Source organism: Ambystoma mexicanum, chromosome 1p (assembly GCF_040938575.1).
Source record: "Ambystoma mexicanum isolate Mex_15411 chromosome 1p, UKY_AmexF1_1, whole genome shotgun sequence".
NCBI classification, from domain to species: domain Eukaryota; kingdom Metazoa; phylum Chordata; class Amphibia; order Caudata; family Ambystomatidae; genus Ambystoma; species Ambystoma mexicanum.
This window is the reverse complement of record NC_090921.1, coordinates 1,002,812,681-1,002,832,874: the sequence shown is the minus strand read 5'-3', so window position 1 is coordinate 1,002,832,874 and position 20,194 is coordinate 1,002,812,681. Positions and strand designations below refer to the sequence as shown.

The following is a 20,194-nucleotide window of genomic DNA, read 5'->3' as shown; positions in this document are numbered from 1 at the left end:
GTCCCGCGAGGGGACCTCCTAATCGTGCAGAATGGTGTTAATGGGTCCGCATCCATTAGCGGAACCCGTTAACCCATTCCGCACGAGTCGTAATGAGGCCCAATTTCTCATATTTACTACAGAGACATGCATAGGTGTCAGAGTGGCGTTAGGTTGGAAGAGCTGCACAATCAGCGTACTAATCTGTATGCAGAACTGCCTGTGCACCCCACGGCGGACTAGCTCTTTCCCCACTGAAGACTAGGTATGCAGGGGACAGCATGCCTTTGAGCAAGATGTAACACCAAATAAAACAAGCATTGGCAATGCCAACAGTCAGGGCTTTTATGTAGACATGGTAAAGGTGTTTGGTGTTTGGGAAAAGGCAATGCTGTGATGGTACTAAATGGCCATTAATGGTAGGAGCTAGAAAATGGTGCTTGTGCCTGGGCACATGATAGCAGTGTCTGGCTAATGCATATCTAATACCTATACACAAGCAAAAACTGTTGGATTTGCTAATGGTTGTTTTTATAGAACTTCAGTGACATGCATACTGCTCATAAATCAAGTAGCTGAAAGCAGACTTAATTAAGATATTTTTATTACACCAGTAGCGGGTTTTCAACTCCAATTAAACCATTAGCTTTCACAAGCCTCCTTTGAAAAAACCCTAGCAGGGACTCTAAGTGCAAAGTTTGATTTTAAGGCTTGATAAAGGTATCTCAAAGAGATCCCAGGAGTGTGTGTTTTGGCAGGAAGATGGTGGGAATGGCCATAGGGATGAGAATGGCCATGGGCAGTCAATGTCTGAGAAAATAACCAAACAAAAAACTTACAAGCATTGTGCACCTCGTCATATGCCTTCTCGCCCTACCTGTACCCCAATGCATTCGTTTTGCCTAATAGGTGTCGCTTTATATCCACAACTGAAAAGAGGAGGACCATTACAGGACCAGTCCTTTTTTAAAATCACCTTCAACGCTAAAAACGTTCAATGTTGCTAAGGCCATGCAGATTCATGTCGGACTAGCATGTTGAAGGGAGTAGCAACATGCATTGATAGCAGGGTCTGTATTAGACCCCACACGCAGATAAACTTTAAGTACGCTTGCCGGTTGACCATTGTCCTCATACCAGCTTCGGAGAATTCATTAGACTGGTCCAAAACTCCACACAATAAACTGCCACTCAAGTGAAAGATCGTCCTGTGTATTTTTGCACGTTGAGATACACAGTGGCTTCCACAATGCATAAAAGTCACTGATCTGACTGTGGGAGTTGGGTGCAGGTGAGCGGAGACTGGCACCCTCTGCCAATACTGGTAAAGCAATGGGACCCTGCTTTGAGGTGAACAATTGACTTGAACCACCCGTAGAGAAAACGTTACTCGGGTTGCGCCTCCGAGTAGGTCTTTTGTGTTTATGCAGGCAAAGTGAACTGTAGTCCTTTCAGAGACAAGGCGCGGACCTGTGCACCGTTTACAGCCAGAGGCACTTGTAAGTTTGGAGTTTTACCGGTGGCTGCTGTAGTAGGACCAAAAGGTATCCAGTCTTCTTACCATAGAAAGTTCAACACAGATATTTTAACCATGATTTTTTAACCACATTTTTGGCAGGGGGAGTTTGGGGGGGGGAGGCAATGTGGGATGGGGAGTGAGGGTGTGGGAGAGGGCCGGTGGCAGTGTCCCACCAAATGCTCGAGCAAAACATATTGGTGAAAACATTAAAAATGCATGCCAGCTGGCCCCACAACAGGTTTTACAATGAACTTGCAAGGAAGTAGGACAAGCAGCTGCAAAGCTAATGCGAGGGTATGGTGGTTGGCAATTTCTGACACTAGATGGTGGGGTTGGGGTGCAGTGACACAGTTCTTCTCCTTGCTGAGATTTGTGGAAGCCCTATCCCAGGGGTCTGTAAAGTGCAGCTCTCCAGATGTTTAAGGCTACCACTCCCATGCTTCTTTCTTCTTCTTGCTGACAGATGTTATGCATCAGCAGTGATTATTGGATACTGAGGCTTAAGCCTCATTACTTCATCCTCTTGGGTTGAGTGGGTAGTCGTGGGTGAGATTTTTTCCTGCTCGGTGTGAACTTGTCACAGTAAGGCTGGTTTCACAGGGTCTTTGCCGTGAATACAACTCCCATGATCCCTCGGCATTTTCCTAAACTGGCATTGGAGTTGTAGTCCAAAACATCTGCCGGGTCAAAGGCTGCAGACTCCTGGCCTATCGTAACAAGTCCCCACACTTGAAAGTGCTCAGCCAGCGCAGACTTAAAGTTCAAACTGTTACTCATACCGGCTGTGAGTTGTGATTTTAAAATACACATTGCAACCATGCAATTATATCTGCAACTTCGCAAAGTTAACCACCAGAGGGCACCAACAGCCAACAATTCACAGTTCTTTCAGGCAACAAACGGTACACCCGGTTTCGGCGCCGCCGGTTCGGCGCGGGCTGATTTGGCGCGGCCAGATCGGCGACGGGATGTTTTGGCGCTGGGACGTTTTGGCGCGCCAGTATTGTAAGGTCGAAAATGTGCAGCCAATTCAAACAAGATAAAAGTACAAAGGCATAACCTTTTCCACACACTTAAGGATTACCATTCTCAATATCGGGGGCATTAATTGCAGCATGCAAGCGTCGGAACTCACTGAAGTATGGAAAGTGTAGTCTGCATTCAAATGGACACCATGTTGACATTGTGTTACCGCTCTACACTTCAGGTGAGTGTTGAGCATCGGAGATAACAGCACACTGGATAGCTCTAGCATCGGTATTTGAAGAGCAATAAAGGCAGAAGGAAGCCGGAATCAGTCTAAATGTCAAAGGCATTGATGAGCCATCAATGTCACTGCCACAGGGAAAAGGCATCGTACGGCCCGAAGAACCGGCGTTGAAAGACTACAGCGGCAATAAACCCGATCCACGCACATGAAAGAAAAGTCCAAACGATTACCTGGCGCCTATGTGAAAAAGGGTCACCTCGGCAAACGCTGCAGAAACTACAGTGTAATAGAAGCCACGTGAGTTTTAAGGGGGAGGTTGTTGTGTATCTTAGAGTGATGCGAAGTTCGTCAAGATCCATGCCCAACTAGGGTGTGGAGGGTATGCCGCCTCTGGAACCGCCTCCGAGAAAGAGTCACAATGCGAAACATACAACTTAAAAAGCCAGGATAGTCTGTAGGCGTGACACCTGGTGTGATACAACCACCAGTGTGGGTCCGCACTGGGCACCTTGGTACGGTTGCATTTAAAAAATATGAAAAAAGAAATATTGCTTGTTGCCTTGACTACAAGTAGTTCATTGAATCAGAAGCGAGAGGATAAAGTGGCTGAAATGTGCATATTATACCCACAGAATGCACTTGAACAATCTTGACATCACCCGCACAAGCAATGGTATTTAGTCTGTAATTTTGATTGGACATTTTTGTGCGGCCAGTTCGGCGCGGGCTGCCGCGCCAAACCGGCTCCTGTGCCGAACTGGCTGCACCAAATCGGCCGCGCTGAAATGTCCTACTCCGGGCAACAAACCTTGGAAAGAGGACTTCATAGTCTCTCTTTTTATAGATGAAACGCTGAGATCCAGGACATATGTATTCAATTTGTGCAAAGAACTAGAAGGTTTCTTCAAGGGGCAATACATAGGAACAATCCGAATTCCATTCCGTTTCAACGGCCTTTGCATTGGTTTATTTACCCCTGGGTAATACGGCAGGTGCGTGTCTAGGGCCGTTAGTGTCGAAGAGGTAGAAAGCACACTGTTTTTTATATAATACCTAATTGTGAAAATATGGGGGTAAACGTTAAGAATTTAAAATATAACGCAGAACAGAACAAGCGGGTCCTGGCCCGTGTTACATGCTCTGCGGAATTGCGTGGAGGAGATAAAACGAGTTTTTCCCTGTGGACATTAACGATGGTGGCATAAGGACACATGGCGATCAATCGACAACTGCCAGATTGTGACGCACTCCTGCAATCCAAAATTGTATTGTCCTGAAGATGGCTGGTCTATGTGGGCTGGTCCATGTAAACAAGGCAGACCGTTTAGCTGAAACTAGAGCCGACGATATTGAAACATATTGGACTCACTTGTGTAATAATAGTATTATTATTACGTTGGAATGGCAGAACGTACATCCAAAGCCAAATGGGATGCAGGCCAGTAAGGAAGGAATGATGCATGGTTTTGTTGTTTTCAATATATGTCTGCACATGAGGTCCATTTGTTGACCCTGCAGTGATGTTCTAAGTGAGAAAGTTTTGAATGCAGTGCTGCAGGAATTATTGTGTGAATTGTATGTGTGAATGTGTGTAGTGTGCTTTAGAGGGTTTTGTATCGGCATTTCAGAAATGGGCAGTGAAAACTAGAAAATGTATTGTAAAGATGAATTATGAATGTACGAGAAAAAAACGTTCAAATACATTACATATAAAATACATTTGCAATGAGGTCTCAGTTGTAAAAGTGTTTTGCATATAGGTCTTTCTTAAAGCTAAGAGGGTTATTTTTTTTGTGTTGCACTGTGTGATTATTATATCAAGCAACATTACGATAGATGGAGTCTACAGCAGTACAATGGCAGAGTACTGGCACAGACGGAAGTCTGCCTGGGTATGAGGCGCACAGAGGAGGACTAAGACGTCTGCAAATAAAAAGCAAAAGCGTTCAAGGCATATGAGACAGAATTATACCAAGAAAAAACATTTCCCTTAATGACAGGGCCATATTACAGAAACTTTGCACCAGTGTAAGACCAATTTTCCAAGGCATCGATCTGCTCTGGGGTTGGATTTGCCACAGCACAGTACTAATAGATACTAGTTCAATCTATTTGTTCAATAAAGGCATTTATTGCCCCGTGAAAATACGGTTCAAAATTGAACTGAGCAGGTGTCTTTTGTTTGGGCCCGAGCTGGGGGGCCTCTTGTATGGTTGCAGCCATGCTTTATAGACAATACTCAAGTAGTCCATGCCAGGCACACATTCATCTTCATTTGCACAACTTACGTTTATCCCATGGGCAAGACGCTCTCCGTGGTAACATTCCCGAGACATTTTGGTTGAGGCAGACGTGCCTTAACCCGATTCATACATTTGGAAATTGCAATTGCTGCTTCTGATAAAAGCTATATGACACTGCTTTAAGTGTGTACGCTACTGCGGACAGTGGTGCCCTGCAGGTGGATTTTCATTAGCTTCATCTCCCCGTTGCACTGTCTAGGCAACATGGCAACTCTCAGCTGAGCTAGCTATCAGATGACGTCAGGCGGCATGCTTCCTTCATCTGTAGTCAACGGTACTGGCCCCTGTCCTTTAGCGGCCGCGCAGAGTGCTGAGTCATTGCGCCACAAGCGGCCGTTGATCTCTGTGACGTCGTAACGTCACAAAGAAAATATACGTGGAACACGCGCACGCTACGTCACAGCCCTTCAAGCTACGCGCTAGACTTCGTCCTCTCCGTCTCCCCTCACAGGCCTCTGAATGACTGCCGAGGGCTTCACGGGACAGAGGTAAGATCACTACCAGTGACCAGGAAACGGTAAACGTTATTAGCATCCACTTCCTATTGGCGGCGAGCGGTACTTTCTCCCAATGTGCACTCGAATCCTTTGTTCCGTAGACGCTATCACCAAATAATTTCAACTTCCAGCAGCTTGCGTCATGCACAGTACTTTCTTCCAAACCGGCAACAGTCCAGTTCACCCAGCTGAAACCATTTTAGTCAGAAATACATTTTCACCCTATTTCCTTATGTTTTTCCTTCCCGAGCGGTTATTTATTTTATTTATTGTTCACTTGTTAGGCACCTATACAGCAAGTAAATACCGTTTTAAAGTGCCCACAGGGCAAAGGGAGGAAACAAGCGAGTGAAACACATTAGAAAACGGGAGAAAGGGCGAACCTACCCTTGTGAATATTCAGAAGTGCAAGTGCAGCAAGGAAGAGGGAAGGGGGGAAGTGCTGGGGTGTCTGTGCTCGTGGGTGAGACACAGATAAGTGCATGGTAGAAGTGCATGGTGTGGAGAGTGCTACACGGCCTGGGTCCGCAATGGGTCAGTGCGAGCCTCCAAGTCGGAGGGAGTGCAAGGTCAAGTGCTAAGGGTAGACAGGAGCTGGGACGATTGGGTGTGGGAGGTCAGGGGCCCTGAGGATGCATGAGGGCCTTGGACACCAATCACAGCAACTGTGCAGATTAGCAGAGGTAAAGTGGAAAGTCTTGAGGAAGTCGCAAGTCCAACAACTTTTCTTTTAATGAGCAGGTCTCCATGAAACCGTTAGTCCCACACTTATACTAACTTGAAGAGTTCTGCAACATAATCCTACCTAGACCCTGAAATGGGCAATTACCTCCACGTCCTTCTTCCTCGTCCCAGTACTTGTGAGGTTACCCACCTTGCTCACTAGAGATCTTCAATTGTTGTTCTTGTTTTGTGTATGGCCCGCAAGCTGCAGTTAGAACATTGTCCTAGCTTGGGCTGGTACCCGGGAAGGCAGATGAGCCTTTTTTTGCACTGATCACCCCCTCCATGCTGTGCTTAGCAGGACACCGCAAGTATATCCCGCTGGCTTCTCCTTTGAGCCAAGCTACAAGGGGAATGCCGGAAGAGGGATCACGCTTGGGGACCCTACAGGGTGATGGTCCACCGAATGAGCCTCCCTGTTTGCAGGCCGCATTTTTCTCTGCATGGTATCAGTGAATGGCAATGACAACACCCCGTGATGAGAGGAGGGGCGCCATTCTGCTAGAGGAGACTCGTGCAGTCAGCTGGGGTGGAGGCAGGGGTGGACTGGGAACCAAAAGAGGCCCTGGAAGCAGTTTTCAAAAGTGGCCCCATATTACACATTTTCAGCAAGCCCAACCCTTTTCCTATGGGAAAAATTGGAAAATATCACACAGAAAAGAAGCCCAGGTTGAGGCCTACCGGGAAATCTCCAGAGTTCCCTATAGGCCAGTCCACCCCTGGGTGGAGGTAAGGTTGAGACTGCGCAAGTAAGTAATTTGCTATGGTGACGTCAGAGCTGCCTTGGCAATGCTCTGGTGTGGAGCAGTTATTGTGAAAATAGCCTGGAAAGGAGAGCTCAGAATGGGGAAGTATGTTGCCCAAAGGAAATACTTGGAGGGCAGAGAGTCCTCATCCTCCATGTACCCTGAGAGAAACAAAAAAAGAGATACAGTGGTCTTTCACAAAAAAAAAATTGTTAGTCATTTTCAGAAAAGCAATCAAGCAAGAAGGAATTAGGAAGAATAAAGAGCAAGAGATCTCCCACTTCATCATCATCCCCCTCTTCCTCTGATTCTTCCCAGGAGTCACTTTCCTCCTTAGATGGCAAGCACACAGGGAAATATTTTGATATGGAGGATGTGGCCTCAGTTCTCATACAAGTGGCGAATTATATTGGATTCTAAGATCTGGAATCCCCCCTCTAGCTAACAAACTAACCACAGCTCCTCGGGCCCGGTGCAAGCGCACCTTTAAGTTTCAAATGGACACCATGTTGACATTGCAGCACCATTTCAACAACAGAAAAGAAGCAGCACCATTTCAACAACAGAAGGTCCATCGCCGACATGCTGACTGTCGTTACATTGGTGTTTTGAGGTGAGAATAACATCTGTAGAAGGGTTTTTTAATATTTATTTTTATGACTAGCATTAGCCAATGTAACCCTAATGAGAAAGGGATAATTTGAGATAATATCGTCTTCTTTTTTTCATACAGCTGAAAAGCCAATGTTACTTTAAACTACAGAAATAGAACAACTGAGAAACAAACTGACACTCATATTTATTAAAATAAATGATTAAGACCTAACACCAAAGTAACACAAATTTAGCAATAATTTTGAATGATTTGTGATTATGAATTGCAAATATTGTAACTGATACTACATTGGAATTATTTTATATTTTTGGTTGCTGGAAAGCTACAGGAAAACATACCCCATTTGGTGGTAGTTCAAAGAGAGATCTCACAGAACATAACTTTGGATAAAGGTACATGTTAAAATATGTTAATTGTGAAAATATGAAGAGTAGATACTGATGATATAGAAAATATTAAGATCTTTTACATATTAGTTCTTCAGCTCGCTTGGTTTTATATATGTTGAGTTAATTAAAAGTATATTTTAATGAGTAATAACAAAAACAACTAAGCAATATAGGTTAAACTGTATCGTCTGTGAAATAGAGAAGGTATTTTTATTTTAACTAAGATATTAACATGCGCCTATTTGTTTATTGATTGAATAGCCTAGAAGAACATCCAACATATCTAAACACTTCTTGGCGACATTAAAAAAAGATTTACAAATCTAATTTGTGACAATTTGGATGGATTTGTAAATGTTAATTTTGGAACTAAATGTGAATAATACATTCTAAAGCAATTAAGACAGTTAACTTGCTGATTGCAACATTAAATGACGGTACATTTAATGTGATCAAGATACACGTTTTAATAAGTGATTCAAGAAATTGGATTTAGAAATTAAGGGCCCTTAGAAAGAAGGTATTGTGTCTTGTTTATTGAGCTATTGAGCCCCTTCTCTAGCCACATATGAGATGTGGTTACCCTCATATTAAATCCTCTAAATCAAAGAGCAGCTATGGAAATATTGATGCACAGCTAAAATAAACTTTGCATCCTTTACGTGCTTTCATTAGTACCCAATTACGAGATATTTTTCTCTTTGGTGTTGGGGTATTGAGTGCGGGAACACATTTCACATGCAGTTTGATGTCAGCTAAACAAATTGGTGTTGTGTGGTGAGCATGACATCTAAATGTCTGTGTGATTTCTTTTGGCCCATCCATTCTGGAGTTGGTATGTCTCATATGTAAGTACTGCGATGAGGAAGCGGGACATGGAGCTAATGCTCAAATTACTTACCAGTAAACTTCATTACACCTAGTCCCAAGGGTGTCGCTAGTGGAGGACTGGGGGATGTGGTGGGCTATAGCCCTGGGTGTTTTGTTTGAAGCCCCGGATAGAAACTCAGGAGCTACAACCAAAAGGCCAGCCAGCGCAGCAAGTATCACTCTGCTGTGACCAAAAGGCTAGCCAGCGCAGCAGGGATCACTCTGCTGTGACCAAAAGGCTAGCCAGCGCAGAAGGCATCACTCTGCTGTGACACCCAGCATGGGCTCTGACAGCAAGAAGCTGTCACATTTCTCACCATAGAGAGCAGTGGATTTACTTACTTTAAAACTTTAAAAGTAAGCAACTGCACTGCTCTCCGATGTGAGAGATCCAGTCAGCATCCCCAGCTTGGTCTCTGATTCTGGCAGAATCACCCTTTTTATGCTGCAGGTGAGAGTCAATTGGAGTCAGGTGTGCACAGTTGGGGAAAAAGTGCCTGACCTTGCCTGACTCTATTAGTGGGACGATTCAAAGGTGTTAGGTGGTAAATAGTGCCGCCCACTCTGAAATGACTGTTGCCCAAATTGCAATGTCTACAGCGAAGCTTTTTGTAAAACACTGACTCTCCTGAAATGTATGCTAAATGTCTTTTCTCCAGCTCTGAACTACTGCTGACCACCTGAAATATATGCTGCCTGCCTAAAGGCACACCACCCCCCTTCTGTCAACTCGCCAACCCACTCTAATACAGCCTAGGGTAACAGACTATAGCACCTCACCCAACTCCACAGTACCCACGCCTAACATGTCTCCCACACTCCCACTCTCCCACAGCATACCTCTCACACCATTCCTTCCAGCACTTACAATAGGCTCACCCACCATGAGATCGATACCTACCTACTCAGCCCCCATGCTGAATAACACCCTCCCGCTATCCCACAATGTACCACCCACGCCATCCCTTCCAGCACTAACCATAGGCTCATCAACCATGAGTTCAATACCCACCTGCCCAGCTCCCATGCCACACAGCACCACCCACAGCACTCAAACTGACACTCACACCATGCCTCTCCACCTGAGAAATCAAAGGCTAGGCACCCGATCGCACCGCCTCTCGGCCAACCCAAAAACACACCCTGACAAGCCACCCCCGCAGATACCATCACCAACGGTCACCCCACTGCTAAAAACCCGTAGCAAAACTGCCACCCTCACCAGCATCCCTCCTAAAACAAAACCAGGAAAAATCAGGAAACACAACTCCAATGCACACTCATTAATGCTAGCTCCATCCCAGTGCATATCACAGAGATCCACAATCTCATCACCGATCTGAACCTAGACATCCTAGCCATTACCGAGACAAGGTTACACGTAGCATCTGATCCTGCCATCTGCCAAACCCTACCACCAGGCTACATCATCCTGCGCCAAGACAGAACCTCCAGTAAAGGGGGAGGGGTCGCTATAGTCACTAGGGAATCCCTTAACGCCAGGCAACTAAAAACTACTGAAGCTGACAACTATCTGCTATCAGTACAAATATCTCCATCGCCAAACGACACCATAACACTCCACACTGAATATCGGCCACCAGGCCCAACACTCAACTTCCAATCCAACATCATCCATACCTTAGGAGCTAACCTTAAAACTAATACAAGATCCAGCCTCCTAGTCGACCTTAACTTCGGCTTCAAAGACCCCAAAGACAAGAAAGTCAAAGCCCTCTCCAAAGGTCTCCTAGATTCTGTCAACTAGTCAACGGCCCCATCCACATCACACAACTGCGCAGTAGACATCAGCTCTAATACCCCACGTCCATGGACCAACCACCATCTACTGCACTTCTTCATACCCTCTAAAATAGTAGCCAACCCAAACCTACCTGCGCCAGCCATTATGGCTAGATCAAAGAAACTACTTCCTGTAGAAAGAATTCTCCCTCTCCTCGACACATCGGTGCTTGCCCACCCAACCTCCCACGATCCTACAGAACTAGTAGAGATCTACAATACCACTCTTAAAGAGGTATTAGACACCATAGCCCCACTGGAATTGAAAGAAGCCAAGCACAGACTACATGTGAATTCTTGGTTCACACAAGAACTCTCAGACATCCGCACTTCTAAAAGAGCAGCACTAACTGCATGGCAAACAAACCCATCTACCATCACAAGAGACACATACCTCACTATCGCCAAACAATACAAGCAGGCCATCTCCAGAGCTAAAGCCGCCGCATACAATTCCAGGATTGAGAAAGCTAACTCCCAATCAAAAGAGTTATTCGCCATTTATAAAGAATTGTCTATCCCTCCCCGCATCCACAAAACCCACCGAAAAAAATGAAACCTGGTTAACAACATCCAACACACCCTGTTAAACAAAATCCAAACTCTCCAGAACAAAATTAAGACTCAATATGACAAACTGCCTAAAATCACTCCGCCCTCACTAGAGCCCTCAACCTTCCCGCCGGTCCAAGATTCCCAACACTGCACAAACAAGCCTACACCTTTTCATTCAGGGAAGTAACAATCCCTGAAGTCTCACTAATCATGAAGCGTATCAAACCATCACTATGTAAAGGAGACATATGCCCAGCCAATCTAATTAAAGATCGTGCAGCTGCCCTGGCCCCATTTGTCACTGCATTCATCAATGCCTCCTTCGCCAACAGCATCCTCCCATTCACCCTTAAGGAAGTGTGGGTTCGGCCTCTATTAAAGTAACCTACCCTTGACCCAGACTCCCCTAACAACTACCGTCCAATCACCAATGTACCATTTCTGCTAAAGATTCTCAACAGGGCTGCCTATATACAGATACAGTCGTACTTGGAAACTCACAACATACTAGGCAAGACAATCTGGTTTCCGCCCTCGTCGCGGCACTAAATCAGCCCTATTAGACCTTAAGAACCAACTACTGGAAGCCATGGACAAAGGCAAATCATCACTCCTCCTACTCTTGGATCTCTCTGCTGCCTTTGACTTGGTTGACCACAAGATCTTGTGCAAACATCTCTCGGACAATGCCCACTTCCCCCAAGAGGCCACCACCTGGATTACTTCCTTCTTGGAGGGCCGAGCTATGAGGGTCTTTTCCAACCAAGCCTCATCTTCTCCAACTCCTATTGAGTGCGGAGTACCACAAGGATCCTGTACAGCCCCCGCCCTGTACAACCTCTTCACCCTCCCTCTTTTCAGAGACTTAGAAGAATTTGGCATAGCTTTCACAAACTATGCCGATGACACACAAATTCTTCTCCGCCTAACAAGGAACTACAAGCAAGACCTCAACACCCTCCAGCTGACATATGCACGCATCCAGGCTTGGATGGCTGCCAACGGGCTCTGTTGAAATGGAGAAAAAACAGAAATTTTGCTGGTAGGCCCGAAAGAAGCCCTAAAAAAATTAAATGAGAAGTACAACTCATTCAGTATTGAGAACACTACCTTTACAGCCTCTACTTCAGTGAAAACCCTTGGGGTATACCTCGACTCCACCCTAACAATGGACAGGCAAGTCAGCACCATCTCACCCGCTGCTGCCCTTGCCACAAACATTATAAATGCAGTAAAACCCCACCTATCGACAAGCAATCTCCTTAACATTGCGAGAGCCACAATTGGCGCAAAAGTTGACTACTGTAACATCCATCTCATAGGCACTTCTGCTAATAACATTAACATACTACAGATTGCACAAAACAACGCCCTAACTGCCCTCAGCATCCCTAAGAGAGAGCACATCTCCCAGGCAAGAAAGGATGCCCACTGGCTCCCAATCAGAGAAGGTATAACATTCAAAGCCCTTACCATCACACACAAGTGCCTCACCCAGACCGCCCCAGCCTACCTAGTAGACAGAATACACCAGGCTCCAGCCCACAGACCTAAACGTCACCAATAACTTTACCTGCTCTCTGTCCCAGCGTTCAACAGAGCGAAAGCTGGCAGCACTAGCTTTGAAGTACTATCCCCAATAGCCTGGAACACGCTTTCTCTAAACCTAAGAAGCGAAGAATCTCTCGCAGTGTTCAGAAAGCTGCTAAAAACAAACTTATTTAACTAATACATTCCACAAATGTACTGTCTCCACACTGTTTCACTGTAACCCTTGAAACTCTCTCTCAACACTGCCACTGAACATGTACTACTGTATCACTTTCTATGATTTACCTGTCCTAAGTGTACTAAGTAACCTTCTGTAACAGCTCCACGATGCCTCCGGGCTGTTGGGCGCTTTATAAGTTCAAACAAAATAAAAATTAAATAAATAAAAACCTCACTTTGTATCCCTATGTTGTTTCTGTGGTAATCTCCATTGCTCCGATCACCTCTACCTCATCCCAGTACTTATTGGAAATGGGGTGTGATTGGAAATACCCCATTAAGGCTGAGGGAGAGTGGGTTGGTGCATAATTGGTAAAGGGGGAATACCATGTCTCACCCATGGGTATTCTTCTTCCAATTATCCTTGACTCGTGTGATCTTCCCTCACTTGTCTACCCCAGGGTCGGGATGCAAAAGCGACGGCCCTTCCCATGCCACCTGAATAAAAGATCCCTGGGGGGCAGGGTAGGTGTGACAATACTGTCAGGTTTCTCACACCTCATAAACCATTACTTAGCACCATTGGATAAATGTGCACACTTTGGAGTGGTAGTATAGCTACATATTTGCACAGTACTTCAAAATGAGTATGCACACAATAGTATGCAATATTAATGCTTGAAAGTGTGACCTGAGTTCATGTGATATAGTTATGTGATGTCTGAACTTGCCATGGGCCCTAGCCTGAGATCTTTTACAAACCTAGCAATGCCCCTGCCTAGTACTCACATTGCACAGTACATACGTTTCCCCCTCTCCTGCCTGCCATGGATGGAATGGGCCCAAGTAGTGGTCATTAACTGTGCCATGTGGCGATATTGGGAGTATAGTAGTCCTAGGGGAGGGGTAAAGCATGCACAAAACAAGAATAGACATTGAAGAAGGGTTCCTGTGAGCAAGGAGTGCCACCACAGACTGTCACGCTCACCTGATTCCCACGGAGGCGCAGGTCTGGCTTCGAGTGCTGATTCTTCTATGGTGAAGCGCAGGACTCTTAAGATGGACTCAATGGCTCGCAGGAATATTCCCCTGTGCGTGAAAAGGGAGTATTACCTACTGACGGAATAATGCTCAAGTCTCCCACTCCCTTCCAACCCTCCACAATACCCTTCCTCGATTTCCCGCGAAGTCTCACCTTAGGGTCTGGAAGGATGAGTTCTCCATCCTGCTTCTGATGCAGGGGCATGTTGAAACCCAGTTACTTCACTGGATTGAGGTTTGATGGGAGTTCAAATAAGCTTGACTATTCAGGTAAGGCGCTGTAAGAGTTCTGTAGCAAGTTCAAAAGTTCAAGCATAACAATAATGTTCATTGTCTTATTGCAGCAAGCGCTAACGCTCATGTCTTTTTCCCCTTAGGGGCCGGGGTTCGGAATGCCGGAGATATGGCACCGACCCGAAGTGAAACGTGCAGTTCCAGTAAATGACAGGTAAATTCTGGATGAGCGTTCGGGTAATGTCTTTGCATTCGCTCATTCAATGTCTTTGTCTTTTTTCCCCATAGGGGCCGGGGTCCGGAATGCCAGGAAGCGGCAGGACCCGAAATGAAATGGGAATGACCCAACAGGTAAGTCTTAGAAGGAAACTGAGCTTTTCCTATTCCCTTCCTTCTCTCACCTTGTGTTCTTGTCTTTTTCTCTCTAGGCTCTGGGAAGTGGCTGCAGATCCGAATGATCGCTGCTGAAGATGGAGGTGCCCAGGAAAGGTGAGTGAAATGCAGCGCTGCAGCGATCGAAGCGAAATGCTTTTAAAATGATGTCTTCCCTTTCAGGATCGTCGGTGTGAAGTCTCTGTGATGCAGCTTTAGCAGGTAAGGTCTTCTTTCTCACCAATTCTCTCTTAGCAGGTGACCCAGGATGCTGACAGGCGTGGCTGAAGTCCAGATGCAGGAGCTGACATGGTGAGCGTCCAGCTGAGAGGAGCAGAACCATGTTCACGCACCTCGATTAATACAAAGGTTCCACCGGAGATTTCCGAACAAGCCAAAACCCCCGGAGGGAACAACCTTGGGAGGGGCCTTGAGGGGGGTACTGTCATGATGCCTACCTCCAAGGAGCCAGGTCCGACCCAGCAACCCCAGAGGCAGGCATCATTTCCCCCAGGGGAGTGCCAGCGGGCCCAAGCTGGGGCCCTTTGGACGCAGTCCTGGCGCCTTAGGCGCCAGGCTCATGTTGGACCTCTGTCCTGGCGCCTTAGGCGCCAGGCTCATAAAGCTAGACATGTGTTCAAGTGTTTTAATGTGCACTTACCTGATGCAGACCATGCTGCCACATCCAGGCCATCTTGAGGCCTGAATGGAACTACTTTACCTGTGGAATAACTTTCCACCCGGGTGTGGTCGGGGAAGGATACATACCTGATCGGAGGAAGGATACACACTTGGAACTTCTTCCAAAGCTATTTAAACCACACCCGATCAGCAACTCACGCTTCGCGTTGTTCTGCTCCTCGCAGCTGGACGCTCACCGTGTCAGCTCCTGCATCTGGACTTCAGCCACGCCTGTCAGCATCCTGGGTCACCTGCAAAGGGAGACAAGAGACCTACCAGCTAATCTGCACCACGGCGACATCACCGACGATCCTGAAAGGGTAGACATCATTTTCAGCAGCGATCATCCGGATACACAGCCACTTCCCAGAGCCTAGAGAAAAAGACAAGAATAAGAGATGAGAGAAAGAAGGGAATAGGAAAAGCACAGTTTCCTTCTAAGACTTACCTGTTGGGTCATTCCGATTTCATTTCGGGTCTTGCTGCTTCCAAGCAGGACCCCGGCCCCTATGGGGAAAAAAGACAAAGACATTAGATGAGCGAATGCAAAAACATTACCTGAGCGCTCATCTAGGACTTACCAGATCTTTACTGGAGCTGCACGTTTCACTTCGGGTCGGCGCCATATCTCCGGCATTCCGAACCCCGGCCCCTATGGGGAAAAGACATCAACATCAGCGCTTTGTTGCAAGAAGTCTCCAAAGGAATCTTCATTCATCACCTGAAAAAAGACAATGAACATTATTATTTAAAGCTTGAACTTTTGAACTTGCAACAGAACTTTTACAGCGCCTTACCAGTATAATCAAGCTTACCTGAACTCCCATCCAACCTCAATCCAGTGAAGTAACTGGGTTCAACGCGCCCCTGCGTCAGAAGCAGGATGGAGAGCTCGTCCTGTCAGACCCTGAGGTGAGACTTCACGGGGAATCGTGGAAGGGTATCGTGGAGGGTTGGAAGAGAGTGGGAGGCTTGAGCATAACTCAGTCAGTAGGTAATACTCCCTTTTCACGCACAGGGGAATATTCCTGCGAGCCGGAGAAGCCAGAGTAGAGGGCCCTTCCTGTCCATCTTCAGAGTCCTGCGCTTCACCATTGAAGAAGCATCAGCACTCGAAGCCAGACCTGCGCCTCCGTGGGAATCGGGTGAGCGTTACAGGACTGTTCGGGAAAATTCCGGGATGAATCTTCGATAGAAATTGGCGAAGCCGAGCATGCTCTGAACTCCCTTCACCGAGCTAGGAGATGGCCATTTGAGAATGGCGTCCACCTTTCGCGAGTCCATTCGGACTCCTTGAGGTGTCAGGATGAATCCGAGAAACTCCACTTCTGTGGTATCAAAAACGCATTTTTCGAGCTTTGCAAATAGTCTGTGCTGGCGCAATTTCTCAAGAACTGCCCTAACATGTTTTCTGTGATCGGATTCTGAAGAGGAGTACACCAGGATGTCGTCAATATAAACAATGACACAGACGTCGATAAGTTCCCGAAGAACATCATTCAGAAAGTACTGAAAGGCGGCAGGTGCATTGCACAAACCGAAGGGCATCACCTGATATTCGAAGAGCCCAAATTTGGTGCGGAATGCACTCTTCCATTTGTCACCTTCTTTTATACGCACCAGGTGATAAGCTCCTCGGAGATCTAACTTGGTGTACACACAAGCGTCTTTCACCTGGTCGATAAGCTCAGGGATCAGGGGCAGAGGATAACGATTCTGAATCGTTATTTGATTTAGGGCGCGATAGCCTATACATGTTCTAAGGTCGCCCTCTTTTTTCGGCACGAAGAACAGAGCTGAGGAGACAGGAGACTTGGACGGGCGAATAAAACCATTGGCTAGGTACTGATCTAAATACTGACGCAAATGTAGGTTCTCAGGTTCCGTAAGAGCATAAATCCTACTACAAGGTAGTTGAGCATTGGGTACCAGAATGATTTGGCAATCATAAGACCGATGGGGAGGTAACGTGTTAGCCTGTTCCTTTTGAAAAACGTCTTGGAATTCTTGGTATTCTGACGGTAGCTGTACAGGGGTGGAAGTTTCTGAGGCTAGACCCATAACTGGATTTCTTGGGTAACAAATTGGTTCACAATCAGGAAAACTTATCTTCTTTGCTCGCCAGTCAATTCTGGGATTATGTGTTTCTAACCAAGGAATTCCAAGAATTACTTGAAATTGTGGGGCCTTGATCACATCAAACACGATTGCTTCCCGATGTCCATCCTGACCCACCAGTGTCATTTCAACAGTGGAATGCGTTACAGGCCCTGAGGCTATTTCGGTTCCATCTACTGTAGTAATGACATCTTGGGTTACTTTCGGGCAGAGAGGGAGCTTAATCCTGGAAGCCAATTCACGGTCTATGTAATTTCCAATAGCTCCACTGTCGATGTATGCTTTTATAGCATGCAACAGCTGAGGCTGTTTTGGGTCCACAAGCACCATTGGCATGACAAAATGCGAGGTCAAAGAGTTTGTTTTCAAGCTCGGCAAGCAGACCCCTACGCTTGTCGGGCTAGGTCGTTTCCCGAATCAGGTGTCAATAAATCGTTATCAGTGGCTCCAACCACCTTCTTAGGTGGTTTAACCGGACAATTTCGAAGAAAGTGACCGGAAGTCCCGCAATACAGGCAAAGTTGCATTTGCCGCCTTCTCTCTCGTTCCTTCTGTGTTAATGGTCCTTTAACACCGCCGATTTGCATAGGTTCGGATACGTCGGTACTCTTGGAGTTAGCGTGGGTTTTGATCGGTACTCGGGTTTCGTACTTGAACCGATCTGCTTTTCTATTTTGAAGTCTGTGATCAAGTTGAACCACCAAGTCTATGTAGTCTGCGCAGACCAGGGGTGGATCTACTATCTGAGCTAGAACATCCTTAAGCTCTCCGCGCAGGCCTCGATGAAACAATGTGATCCTTTTGTTTTCTGGCCATCCAGTTTCCACAACCAGTCTATTAAAGGTGGCAACGTAAGACGGAAGATCCTGATTACCTTGTCGTAAGGATAGCAGTTCGTTATCAAGGGCCTGTCCTTGAGAGTGTCGAGCAAACAATCTTTCCATGCTGGCCTGGAAACCCTGAAAATTCTGGAGAATGGGATCATCCTGATTTACCAATGGAATAGACCAATCGGCAGCACTGCCACTGAGGTAAGATAGTATAAAGGCTACCTTGGTCTGGTCGTTAGGGAAGGCCCCGGGTCTGCATAGAAAGTGTAAACGACATTGGTTCATAAAGACGGCTTATTTCTTGGGATCCCCCGCAAAACGTTCAGGCGGGGCCAAAGGCATGTGTCCAGGTAGATTGATTTGTTCCGGGTTATTCAAACCCATTGATGTGGAAGTATCTCCGGAATTAGGTAAAGGAGTGTGCCCTGCCTGGGCCTGCAATAACCTTTTGGCCAGTCATCTGTTCTTTCCTTGGATAGGATCAGTTCTCTTTTGAGAGCGTTAGTCTCCTGGCGGGCTAAGTGCACTTCTGCCCGTAATTCCCCCAAAAGCTGGGCCAGGTGATCTGTCTCGGAAGTCTCCATAGCGCCCGGGTGGGAAATTGTGGGTAGGCTTCGCGTTCTGTCACGCTCACCTGATTCCCACGGAGGCGCAGGTCTGGCTTCGAGTGCTGATGCTTCTTCTATGATGAAGCACGGGACTCTGAAGATGGACTCACTGGCTCGCAGGAATATTCCCCTGTGCGTGAAAAGGGAGTATTACCTACTGACGGAATAATGCTCAAGCCTCCCACTCCCTTCCAACCCCTCCACGATACCCTTCCTCGATTCCCCGTGAAGTCTCACCTTAGGGTCTGGAAGGATGAGTTCTCCATCCTGCTTCTGATGCAGGGGCGCGTTGAAACCCAGTTACTTCACTGGATTGAGGTTTGATGGGAGTTCAAATAAGCTTGACTATTCAGGTAAGGCGCTGTAAGAGTTCTGTAGCAAGTTCAAAAGTTCAAGCTTGATAATAATGTTCATTGTCTTATTGCAGCAAGCGCTAACGCTTATGTTTTTTTCCCTTTAGGGGCCGGGGTTCGGAATGCCGGAGATATGGCGCCGACCCGAAGTGAAACGTGCAGTTCCAGTAAATGACAGGTAAGTTCTGGATGAGCGTTCGGGTAATGTCTTTGCATTCGCTCATTCAATGTCTTCGTCTTTTTTCCCCATAGGGGCCGGGGTCCGGAATGCCAGGAAGCGGCAGGACCCGAAATGAAATGGGAATGACCCAACAGGTAAGTCTTAGAAGGAAACTGAGCTTTTCCTATTCCCTTCCTTCTGTCACCTTGTGTTCTTGTCTTTTTCTCTCTAGGCTCTGGGAAGTGGCTGCGGATCCGGATGATCGCTGCTGAAGATGGAGGTGCCCAGGAAAGGTGAGTGAAATGCAGCGCTGCAGCGATCAAAGCGAAATGCTTTTAAAATGATGTCTTCCCTTTCAGGATAGTCAGTGTGAAGTCTCCGTGATGCAGCTTTAGCAGGTAAGGTCTTCTTTCTCTCCAATTCTCTCTTAGCAGGTGACCCAGGATGCTGCCAGGCGTGGCTGAAGTCCAGATGCAGGAGTTGACTCGGTGAGCGTCCAGCTGCGAGGAGCAGAACAAAGCGAAGCGTGAGTTGCTGATCGGGCGTGGTTTAAATAGCTTTGGAAGAAGTTCCAGGTATGTATCCTTCCACCGATCAGGTATGTATCCTTCCCCGACCACACCCAGGGGAAAGTAGGTCCACAGGTAAAGTAGTTCCTTTCAGGCCTCAAGAGGGCCTGGATGTAGCAGCATGGTCTGCATCAGGTAAGTGCACCTTAAAACACTTGAACACATGTCTAGCTTTATGAGCCTGGCACCTAAGGCGCCAGGACAGGGGTCCAACATGAGCCTGGTGCCTAAGGCGCCAGGACTGTGTCCAAAGGGCCCCAGCTTGGGCCCGCTGGCACTTCCCTGGGGGAAATGATGCCTGCCTCTGG

General features: G+C 46.7%; 1 protein-coding gene across 8 annotated transcripts in view; it reads right to left on the bottom strand.

The window, feature by feature from the left end:
* MTSS2 (MTSS I-BAR domain containing 2) overlaps positions 1-20,194 on the bottom strand; it is a 443,751-nt gene that overhangs the window by 99,779 nt on the left and 323,778 nt on the right. The window lies entirely within an intron of this gene.